This window comes from Myotis brandtii, unplaced genomic scaffold (genome assembly GCF_000412655.1).
Source record: "Myotis brandtii unplaced genomic scaffold, ASM41265v1 scaffold174, whole genome shotgun sequence".
NCBI lineage: Eukaryota > Metazoa > Chordata > Mammalia > Chiroptera > Vespertilionidae > Myotis > Myotis brandtii.
Window position 1 is genome coordinate 954,649 of NW_005356437.1, and position 11,940 is coordinate 966,588.

The 11,940-nt window shown below is 42.0% G+C and overlaps 1 protein-coding gene across 4 annotated transcripts in view; it reads left to right on the forward strand.

Moving 5' to 3' along the window:
• KPNA3 (karyopherin alpha 3 (importin alpha 4)) overlaps positions 1 to 11,940 on the forward strand; it is a 105,775-nt gene that overhangs the window by 16,528 nt on the left and 77,307 nt on the right. Inside the window, exons 1-2 of one of the 4 annotated variants that reach the window (XM_014537192.1) lie at positions 3,682 to 3,847; positions 4,253 to 4,365. The exons of 1 other annotated variant lie outside the window; for it this stretch is intronic. The gene's annotated coding sequence lies outside the window, so the exon portion shown is untranslated. Of the gene's footprint in view, positions 1 to 3,681; positions 3,848 to 4,252; positions 4,366 to 11,940 lie in introns of those variants that run through there. 2 more of the 4 variants (XM_014537191.1, XM_014537193.1) reach the window with 2 other exon arrangements.

The window sequence follows — 11,940 nt, forward strand, 5'->3', positions numbered from 1 at the left end:
CCTTTAAGAAGAGGAAGAAGAAGAAAAAAGTAAAGATACAAATTATGAACAACAAATACATATCTATCAACAAGTGAATCTAAAAATCAAGTGAATAAATAATCTGATGAACAGAATAAACTGGTGAATATAAGAGAATCAGGGGCATAGAAAGGGAGTGGACTGAGTATTCTCGGGGGGGGCAAGGGGTGTGGGGGGTGCGGGAAGAGATTGGACAAAAACCCTACACCAATGGATGAGGACAGTGGGGGGGGGGTTGGTAAGGGCAGAGGGTTGGGTGGGAACCTAGTGGGGGGGAGCTATGGGGAGAGAAAAGAGGAACAACTGTAATAATCTAAACAATAAAGATTTAATTTAAAAAAAAATAGAACTATAGCCAACAGTGGTCTAAATTGTATTATGTCTTTTAGTTGGATAAAATCTAGAATTTGTGGTTCCCATGCAGATATAAAGCCCTTTTTGGTCTATACTAAGCCTGAAAGTTGTTCTTGTCTTAGTATTCAGGCAAGAGGCTGGCTATTAATGGCCTTCCATCATAAAAACTCAGTGGACAGGAGAAGTAATAGAATTTAAAATTATAATGCAGGTTGAAATCTATAGAAAAGAAAAATGAACATTGATGACTACCTACTTTGTTATACAAATTGCTAGGTGCTTTTTTTAAGGTTTATCTCACTTAATTCTCAGAGTCACTTTTTGTGTAATTTAATATCCTACTTTTAAAGAGTGCTATTATCTACAGATAGAGTAAAAACAATAGATGAATCAAAATCTATGAGGAAAATGATGAGCTGAGTTTTGAATATGTTAAGAAATTTGTGGAATTTTCTGGGGAGTAATCCAGGAGACACTTCAGCTCAGGAAAGTGATCTGGGCCTAAAGTTTTAACTTACTTAAATTTCCAGGGTGGTTGGACTTGCAGAATATGCCAAAATCTGTTTATTTACAAATACAGCAGTTTATTTAAAGGATGCTGACTAAGGGGAGCTATAGTAGAAGGGATGATTCAGTCTGATATTTGAAAGTTACTGTCTACATTTGCTGCCTTTTCTTCTCAGAAACTAAGCTTCCTTGCATATTCCCTCCCTGCCCACATCACACATCTTATTCATTTTTATGGGTAGCAGCTTACAGTTTTTTTTTAGGCATGCACATAGTCTATCATCAGCTGGTGTGTATAATTTAACTCAATTTTTAATTAATTTGATATTTACTTGAAGGTTTATGCTTGATTGAAGTCTTCACATACAGTTAGTACTGTTGTAATAGTTTATCACAAAAAGAAATAGTTCATTAATCAGGACTATGGTACTGGCATAAGGATAGGCATATGTAGATCAATGGAGTAGAATTGAGAATACTGAAATAAACTTTTACATTTACAGTAAATTGATTTTCAACAAGGGTGCCAAAGCAACCTTTTTCAACAGGAAAAAAATATCTTTAACAAATGGTATTGGGACAACTGAACTGGTGGATATCTTCATGCAAAGGAATAAAGTTGGGCCTGTACCTTACACTATATAAAATTAATTCAAAATGGATCAAAGAACTAAATGTAAGAGCTAACATATTAAAAATGCGAGTAGACAAAAAAAAAAAGTGTAAATCTTTATGACCTTGGAGTAAGCAGTAGTTTCTTAGGGACAACATCAAAAGCACAAGCATCCACATAAAAATAGACATATTGGATTTCATTAAACTTAAAAATGTTTTTGCTTCAAAGGGCATCACCAAGAAAGTGAAAAGAAACTCATAGAATTGAAGGAAGTACTTTCAAATCATATTTGATAAGGGAATTGTATTCAGAATATATAAAGGACTCTTAAAACTCAATAATAAAAAGACAATTCAAAAATGAGCAATTGACTTGAAAAGACATTTCTCTGGAGAAGAAACACAAATGGCCAATAAGCACATGGAAAGATGCTGAATATCATTGATCATTAAGGAAATGCAAATCAAAACCACAATGAGATGCCCCTTCACGAAACCCATTAGGATGGCTAAAGTAATAAAAACAGATAATAACAACAAGTATTGGTGAGGAAGTATGTGGTGAAAGTAAAACCCCCAACATTGTTGGTGGGATTGTAAAATGGTAAAGCCACTTGGTAAAACAGTTTGGCAGCCTCAAAAAGTTAAACATTTGAATTACCATATGACCCAGTAATTTCATACCTAGGTACATACCCAAAAGAAATAAAAGCATTTGTGCCCACAAAATTTATTCATAGTAACATTATTTATAATAGTCAATAAGTAGAAATGATCCAGATGTCTCTCATTTGATAAATGGATAATAAAATGTATTCAGTTATAAAAATGAAGTACTGATAAAAGATAACAACATGGATGAACCTTGAATAACTGCTAAGATCATACAATCACAAAAAACATATATAGTATGATCCCATTTATATGACTCCAGAAGAGGCAAATCTATGGGAGCATGGCAAGAATGGGGGAGGGGTGACTGCTAAAGGATACAAGGTTTTTTATTTTTAATGAAAATACTCTAAAACTGATTTTGATGATGGTTGCATATCTCTGTAAATATGCTAAACACTATTGAATCATACACTTAGAATGGGTAAATTGTATAGCATGTAAATTATGTCTTAAAGCTGTTATAATACAAAAAAATATATATGAGAGTAATGGTTCTGTGATATATTGACTAATCACAAACTAGACTATGTACAGGTAGGCAAAATAATATACTGTACTATTTTAAACACCAGGTACCATTTCCCTATATTTAAAGATTAACTAGATACTAAATATACATGTATTGTTTATAACCTTACTGAAAAATTACACATCATTGCATGTTTCAGAATTCATTAGAAACAAATCCAAATGATCCAGTTTTTAATATGTAGTTATCAATTGAAGCCATGGAAATATATATGATATCTTAGAAAGGGTTTGTAGAGTGAGAAATGAATAGGCCTATAGAGCTATAGACAGAACATAGAGAAGAACAACATGCATGTATGAAGGAAGAAGGCCAAAGAGGATGGTATGGAAGTCATGGAGGTGAGAATGAATGGTTAGTAGTGTTTCCTGGTAAAGATGCCACATGAGGATAGTGTTCAATGAATAGAAGGTTGCTGATGATCTTGGGAAGAGCAATCAATGTCAATGAAATTTTGGATTGGAGTGGGCTAAATGAATGGAAGTAAAGACAGTGTAGACTACTCTTTCAATCATTTTGGCTAAGGAGGACAATAGAAGAAAATGTAGGTTGAGGAAAGGCTTCAAAAAAATAAGATAAAAGAGAATTGAGGTTACTTATGATGAATAGAAATAGAGGTTGAAAATGGGAGAGGGAACACAAGAAGCAAGACCCCAAAGGAGGTGAGAGCAAAGATTGCCATCTCTTGCACTGCCTTTGTGATAGAATGGAAGAAGATGGGATGTTTGAGGCTGCAGGTGATTGGGGAAATTTGGAAAAATGATAGGAAGTTGAGGGATTTGCTACTATCTGATGCTTTCTGTTTTCTTAATAAATAGGAAGCTTGAGAGCCGCAGCCTTTGATACAAAATCTAGGGAAGCCTGGAAAGATTTCCGAACAGTATTACTTGACATTAGAGACCTAGAATCAGATAATACCTATAATAGAGGTTGTCTTTCTTCTTCTTCTTCTTCTTTTTTTTTTTCCCCCCCTCTTGCAGCATTTAGCAGCCCCGGTTTTGGAATGAGAATTGAAGTGACCCAAGGTTAGCTATTGCTAGGGCAATACGATAGAAGCACAGGAGGCAGAAGTGTTGAAGCATGAGGACTATGTAAGAAGGAAACAAAAACAAGAAGGGGTTGATAAATTGAGAGAAAATCAAGGAGGTAAGGTATTAAAGTAATCTTTGTAGACTGAAGTCAATCTGTGGAATGGCTAATTATTGGGAAATTGTTTACGTCGTAATTGGATCTAGGGAGAGTTTTTTTTTAAATTTCTTTATTGGTTAAGGTATTACAAATGTATCCTCATCCCCCCCATTATAATTTACCTTTTTAAACATTTTAATGTGACTATTAGAAAATTTAAAAATTTAAGTATGGACCGCACTCATACTCTCATCCCCCTGTTGTCCGTGTCTTCTAGGGAGAGTTTTGCTGTTAGAGTCAGATCCCTAAAATTAGAGAACGCTGATACATATTGTTTAAGGGAAAATCTACCCATTTCATGTTAAAATGTTGAACATTTCAAAGTTTTTGAATGAAATGTAAAGCATTCAAAATTTATCCTAGTTAGACTGGTCAGCCTCTTGAACTGGGTTGTTTGAAGGGGTTGTTGAAGACACCAGGGATGTTGTCAGGACTTGGTTTGGAGAGGAAGATGGAGCCAGCTGCCTGAGTCTTCAGTGAGTATAAGGGAGATGGTGACAGAAATGAGAATGACACAAGGTGATCTGGTTAGATGGCGATGGTGTTGAGGTGGTACAGAGATCAGTGAGACGTTGACCCTGACACGTGCAGAATATGGGAGCATCGTTAACAATGATGATGAAGATAGCTAATGTTTATTGAAGGCTTTCTATGCCAGGCACTGCCCCTGTTGTAAACACTTAGCATGAATTTGATTCATTTGTCTCAGTAACCCTCTGAGGCATTATCTTTATTTTGTAAATAAAGAAGGTGAGGTAGAGGGACCACTAACTATCATAAAGTTTTCATGTGGGGAAACCAGGGTTTAAAACTAGACTGCTGACTCCAGAGCAGATGTTCTAATTAAAATGCTGTGCCATCAACAGTACACTAAAGTAATTTGTCCAATATATATGTATTTGATGTGTCTGTGATAGTTTACATCGTTTATAAGTACCTTAGAGGAAAATTGTTCATTAGGATTTTTTGATGCTTTCTAATTTGATGGTGACTGTGTTATTACATATTTTATGTAAGTGTCAGCCTTAGAGTGGTGATTCTTCAAAGTGTGATTCCTGGACCAGAGATATCACTATCAATATCATCTGGGATCTCGTTTAAAACAAATTCTTAACCTTCACCCCACACCTGCTACTTGAGAGAGACTGGGAATGAAGCCCAGCAGATTGTGTTTTAACAAGCCAGGTTATTCTGATGCAGGTGAAAGTTTGACAACCACTAACCCAAGTAAAGTAGTGTGAGAAGGTGAGTGAGAATTTGAATTAGACACTGGAGTGTTATTGGGATTGTCAGTGTTTTTTGGATCCTGATGTGTGAATTGAAATCTGATGGGGAATTAGTAGCATTAGTTTATCCTTTGCATGGTAGCAGTTTAGTATGTTGATGCTATGTGCGGGCACGCACGTACAGTGCGATTGAAACTTTGTGGCCCATGCGCAGAAGTCGGTATTTTGTGGAAGAGCCACACTCAAGGGGCCAAAGAGCCGCATGTGGCTCACAAGCCTGCAGTTTGCTGACCACTGGTCTAGGAGATCCGTCTGCGACCAGAACTGTGATTCCCAGCATTCCTGGTGCTCCCTGCGCTCTGGGCTTCCGCTTCCGGTCCTGGGGCTGCCGTCGGAACTACTATTCCCAGAATTCCTGGTGCTCCCCACACTGGGAGTGACCGAGGGAGCCATGGCCCCCCCAAGCCTCCGGCTCTCCTACTCTGCTCTCCACCCGGCGACTGAGGAAGCCACGTCGCTCCAAGCAGCCGGCTCCCCCCCACACACCCCAGCGCCTGTGTATGCAAATTAACCCACCATCTTTGTCAGGTTAATTTGCATATTCACTCCTGATTGGCTGGTGAGCGTAGCAAAGGGATGGTCAATTTACATCTTTCTTTTTTATTATATACTGAGTGGCCAGATTATTATGACCACCTGACGTTTGTAGGGAAATTAGCTATAATTTCACGCTGAAGTTGCTAGAGGGCCAGACCATTATAATAGGGAAGCATGTTTGTCACGACAGTAGAAGTGATTTTTTTCTGAAGATATGGGTAAACAACACAATTTAACAGCTTTTGAACATGGGATGATTGTTGACGCTCGGAGCCATGGAGCAAGTATCAGCAAAACAGCTGAATTCGTTAAATGTTCAAGAGTAGCTGTTGTTCAAGTGTTTAAAGACTAGACTGTCAGCCAAAAATCTGGGTCTGAACATGCGAATTGTGGCCGCCAGCGACTAGTCAATGTTAGGGCAGAATGGAGAGTGGCAACACTGGTACAAGACAACAGAAGGGCAACAGTGCATCATTACTGCAGATCTTAATCAGGGATCCTCTCAAATGATCTCTGAATGCACTATTCGCCGTACACTGCATCGTATGGGATATGGAAGCTGAAGACCTGTTCGAACACCTTTGCTGTCTGCAGTTACCAAGATAAAAAAGTCTCTAATTCGCACAGGAACACAAGAATTGGACAGTCGAGCATTGGAAAAAAGGCATGTGGTCTGATGAATCACATTTCCAGTTGCATCATGCAGATGGCAGAGTGAGAATTTGGTGGAAACAGCATGAAAGCATGCACCCCACATGCATGAGTACAACCCTTCAAGCTGGTGGGGGCAGTGTTATGGTTTGGGGCATGTTTTCCTGGCATGATTTGGGCCCTTTAATTCGTGTGGAACAATGTCAGAATAGCACACATACCTAAGTATCGTTGCTGATCAAGTTCATCCTATCATGTTGATGGTGTATCCCAATGGAGATGGCTTCTTCCAACAAGACAATGCGCCATGCCACAGTGCTCCTATTGTGCAGGAGTGGTTTCAAGAACATGAGACTTTACCTTGCTTAGGTGGCCCCCACAATCACCAGATCTCAATCCAATTGGCATTTGTGGGACGAAGTTAAAAGAGCCATCAGGCAGCTGGTTCCACAACCATCAAATCTCACAGAACTGGACAGTGCTATTCATCAGGCATGGTGTCAGATTCCTCGCATCACCTTTCAACATCTCGTGGAGTCAATGCCAAGAAGAATTGCCACAGTATTGAAGGCAAAAGGCGGCCCAATGAAGTACTGATGGGGTGGTCATAATAATCTGGCAACTCAATGCATATATATGTGTGTGTGTGTGTGTGTGTGTGTGTGTGTGTGTATTAGAGACCCGGTGCATGAAATTCATGCAGGGGGGGGGGCAGTGTCCCTCAGCCCAGCCTGCACCCTCTCCAATCTGGGAACCCTCAGGGGATGTCCGACTGCCGATCCCTGTGGGATTGGGCCTAAACGGGAAGTTGGACATCCCTCTCACAATCCAGGTCTGCTGGCTCCCAACCGCTCGCCTGCCTGCCTTATCACCCCCTAACCACTCCCCTGCCAGCCTGATTGATGCCTAACTGCCCCCCTGCCAGCCCAATCACCCCCAACTGCCCTCCCCTGCTGGCCTGGTCGCCCCAACTGTCCTCCCCTGCAGGTCTGGTACCCCCCAACTACCCTCCCCTGCCGGCCATCTTGTGTGTTGGACTGATGGTCAATTTGCATATTACCTCTTTATTATATAGTATATATATATAATCTGAGCTGCATATCAAATTAAAAACTACTTCTCTGCATTAACTTCACAGTAACTCCTTACAGGTGACAATAAATCCAGTGTTGATAACTCAGGGCCGACTCCCCCCCCCCCCCCCCCCCCGACATTCCTTCACCCATAGAAACCCCAGGAGAAGACCAGGGCCACTTGCCACATCTCTAACTGCCCATGGCTACTGGTGTGGCTCAGCCCTGCCATTTGTTGGTCGCACTCGGATCATCAAGCACATCAAGCTGACTGTGAGGTCCCACAGGTCCTGGAGAAAGTCTGGGGTCAGGGGCAGGACAATCAGAAACAGCGGTCCCCTTCACCCAGCTCTCTGGCCTGTGGGTAGTCCACGGAGAGAGCCTCCCAGTGCGTGCAGGGATATTTGCCCCATCTGTCCACTTGCCTTTCACTGCAGATCAGGCAGATGAATAAATACATTGTGTCGTCAGGAGAAGAAAAAAACTTGGCGAGACTCTGTCCTCAGTGCCACTCCCACAGCACATGTGGTCTAGGGGAGCCAGGAGTCTGCAGGCAGTTCTACTACCTCCAGAGCCCCCAGAACCTGGGATAGTCCCCCACTTTGCCCATTCTCTTGTCACAGCCACTGAGATTCCTGCTGCAAGATTTGCTTGGTGAGCAGGCAGGCAAGGTAGGGTGACTCCATCAACCACAAATGCAGCACCTTCCACATTGTAGGGGCTTCAATCTCCAAAGGCTAAGTAGTGTTATTTTCTTTCCTTTAAACATTTATAAATTATGTAATTTGGTATACAAAAATAGTTGATGTAGATACAAGTTTTGAAGCAATAATAAAACAAATATCCATTAATCCAGTCCAGTTAAGAACCAGAACAAAAGCTGCCTGTGTTTTCCTTTCTGATCCCATCCCTTGTTTCTTTCCAGAATTGAAATCCACTGTCACAATTATGTGTAAATCATTACTTTGCTTTTCTAGATTTACCATACATGTTTGTATCCTGAAATAATATATAATACTAGAGGCCCAGCGCATGTAGGGTCCATGTCCACCGTCCCGCAATGCCTTGCACACTCTGTGGACGCTGCTGGTGCCCCGCAATGCTCCGGGGATGCTGCTGGCACCCTGTGACGCTCCGTGGATGCTGCCAGTGCCCTGCAACAATCTGCCAGCACCCCAGGGGTAGGGGTGGGAGGAGGGCAGGACTCAGACTCCGCTGCGACCTCTCTGCTGCCACAGGCCTCGCGAGCTCTTTGTGCCTGTCTGGTCCCCATTCCTTTCTCCCCAGTGTTGAGTGTCTGAGCTGTTGGCTGCTCCGAACCATTTGGCTCTTTCCCTTAGTAACAGCTTTTACCTTCTGCCTCAATTCCTCTCGCAGCTTGTGCCCTTCCCCTGTGTGCCGCCGCCTCCTGCTGCAGGACTTGTGCATTCCTGCCCCTGCCCCCGCGGTGGGAGCACATCTGCTCGCCACCTGGGGACCTGCGCCGCGCTCCCTGCCCGCCCGGCATCCATCCCCCGCACCCTCTTCACCATGCAGCCCCGCCTGCCCGCCTTGCTGCGATCAGAGCCTGTGGGCCGCGGGACCCATCAATGCACCTCCTGGTGACTGGCCATTGGTCATTACAGCGTTACAACCACTGGGTTTTTATTATATAGATTTAGTTTTGCTTGGTTGTTTGATAAAAATAATATGAAATAGTAATACCCTATATAATAAAAGGCTAATATGCAAATAGGCCAAATTGCAGAACAACTGAACAACCAGTTGCTATGACGTCCACTGACCACCAGGGGGCATGCACGGAATATGGCGGGCGTCGGCTGCAGTGGGATGGTGGAGCAGGTGAACGAGCGCTGGTCACTGTCATCGGGGTGAGCCTCTGGTGGTTACTGAAAATTCTTTGCTCCTGCACGCCTCAATCCCGCCTGGCACTTGCACCTGCTGCCGGCACCAGAGCCGCTACTCGCACCCGCTGCTGGTGCCCGGTGCCGGTCCCGATCCCTCTGCACCGTCAGCGCGTGAGAGCAGCGGCGGCGAGTGCGGGGCTGCTGGCAGACAGAGGACCGGGGGCGGCAGCAGGAGGGGCCAGGCGGAGGTGCAGAGGATGAGCCAAGACCTGCCCCTGTGCCTACCACAGCCTTGTGGCCCACAGTTCCTTTCAAGGTGCACGAATTTGTGCACTGGGCCCCTAGTTTATAATATAAAAAATGAAGTTTTAAATTTTGTTCATGTTACATGACATTTCTGGATTCATTCATGTAGCTCTGCCTCATTCATCTACGTTGCTGAGTAATAATTGTTATATATCACAATTCGTTTATATTCTTTTGAATGAACATTTTGGTTGCTTTCAAATTTTTTTGTTTTTTGCTTGTGAACCAATAATGCCAGAAACCACTTGTATATGTCTCATGGTGCATATATGCAACAGTTTATTTGGGATTTACACCTTGAAGTAGAATTGTTGTGTCCTTGGGTATTTTGCACTTTACCAGATTTTGCTAAGTTGTTTCCCAAAAATGGTTGTACTAACTGACCTTTTTTACCAGTTGTTCTTCATCTTCATGAACACTTGATGATAGATCTATTAATGTTTGGCAGTCTTAAATGCAAAGTGGTATCTCATTGTCTCAATTTGCATTTTCCTGATTAATAAGGTGGCCCACCTTTTCATGGTGACTATTTATTGTTTTATCTTCTATCAAATGCCTTTTATTGTCTTTCTCCTATTTTTTTTCTATTGTCTTATTGATGTGTAAGTACTTCATATATTCTGGGTATTTATTATTCACTATCCCTGCTTCAGATATCTTTGTCTTTTCACTTTCTGTGAAAAGAACAGAAATTCTAAATTTAATGGAGTTACTCTTTTGGTTTTAGCATTATGTCCTACTTAAGAAATCTTTCTCCACTCACATCAAAGTGATATTTTTCTTTAAAAATTTAAAGTGTTGCTTTTATGAGTTTTCAAACAATCTGGAATTGATTTTTATGTATGGTAATATGGTAGGTATCCTTTTTCATTCCTCCCACACACACATGGTTAATTATTTGGCCCAGCTCTGTCTTTTCTCCAATGGTCCGCAATACCATCTCCATCAAATTTCATATATGTGCTTACAGCTAAACATAATTAATAGTAGTAACTTACTGTTAAATATCCAGTCATTACTCAGGTTTCCCCAGTTATACATAACACATACACACACACGTACATGAGTGTATAAAACACATTATTGTTTGTTTGGGGTCAGTGTCCAAATAAGGTCCATTTATTGTGATTGGTTGACATATCTCTTAAATCTCTTTAAATCTATTGGCTCCCACTCCATTTCCTAAACCACCCTTCCCTCTATTTTTGCTTTGTTGCTTTTTGTTAGAGAAATAGGGTTGTTTATCCTGGATTTTGCTGGTTGCAGCACCATGGTGTTCAGTATGTTCTCTGTATTTTTTTGTAAATTGGTGGTTAGATATAGAGGCATGATATGGTTAATTACTTAATTTGCCCAAACTGATTTCTAGGTTGTATTTTATATTTCTTTTTAAAAATTTGTTAAGATATAATTCACATACATTTCCACATGCCATACAGTTCACTCATTTAAAGTGTACTCAGTGGTTTTTAGTATATTCATAGAGTTGTGCAGCTATCATCACAATAAATTTTAGAATGTTTTCATCACCACAGAAAGAAACTGTATGCCCTTTTAGTAGTCCATCCCATTCCTTCATCCTTCCCAACTATACAACCAGACCTGAGCAACAACTAGCCTACTTTCTTTCTCATTAATTTGCCTGCTTAGGACATTTATGTAACTAGAATCTTATATGTAGTGTTTTGTGACTGCCTTCTTTCACTTAGCATAATGCTCTTAAGGTTCCTGCATATTACTAGTATGTGTCAGTTCTTCATTCCTTTTTATTGCTGAACTAGTGGCCTGGTGCACGAAATTCGTGCACATTAAAAGGGAATTAATTAGAGGAAATATTTTAATATTGCTATTTGCCCTTTCTCTATAATAGAAGTGTCAGAGATGAAAGAAAATTAGTAAAATGTTTATGAAAATCTCCCTCCTGTCAGAGTCTGGGGCGTGCCACAGGAACCAAAGTCAAGTCCCCGCCCACCTGCGCACACCTCAAACTTGCGCGAGACCCAGACCCGGCCAGCCACCCTCCCGTCAAGCCCCGCAGGGCGGGGGGCCCAGCCTCAGGTCCCCAGGCCTGGCCTCAGGTCCCCCAGCCCAGCCTCAGGTTCCCCAGCCCGGTGCAAGAGCGCAAGGGCACGGTAACTATTTGCATATTAGCTCTTTATTATATAGGACTACGGGCCTGGTGCACGAAGTTCGTGCACTGGGCGGGGGGTGTCCCTCAGCCCAGCCTGCCCCCTCTCACATACTGGGAGCCCTCAGGGAATGTCCTAGTGATGGCTTAGGCCCGCTCCCTGCTCCCCTTGGGGAGCGGGCCTAAGCCACAGTCTGGCCTCCCTTTGTGGGAGGTGACCGGG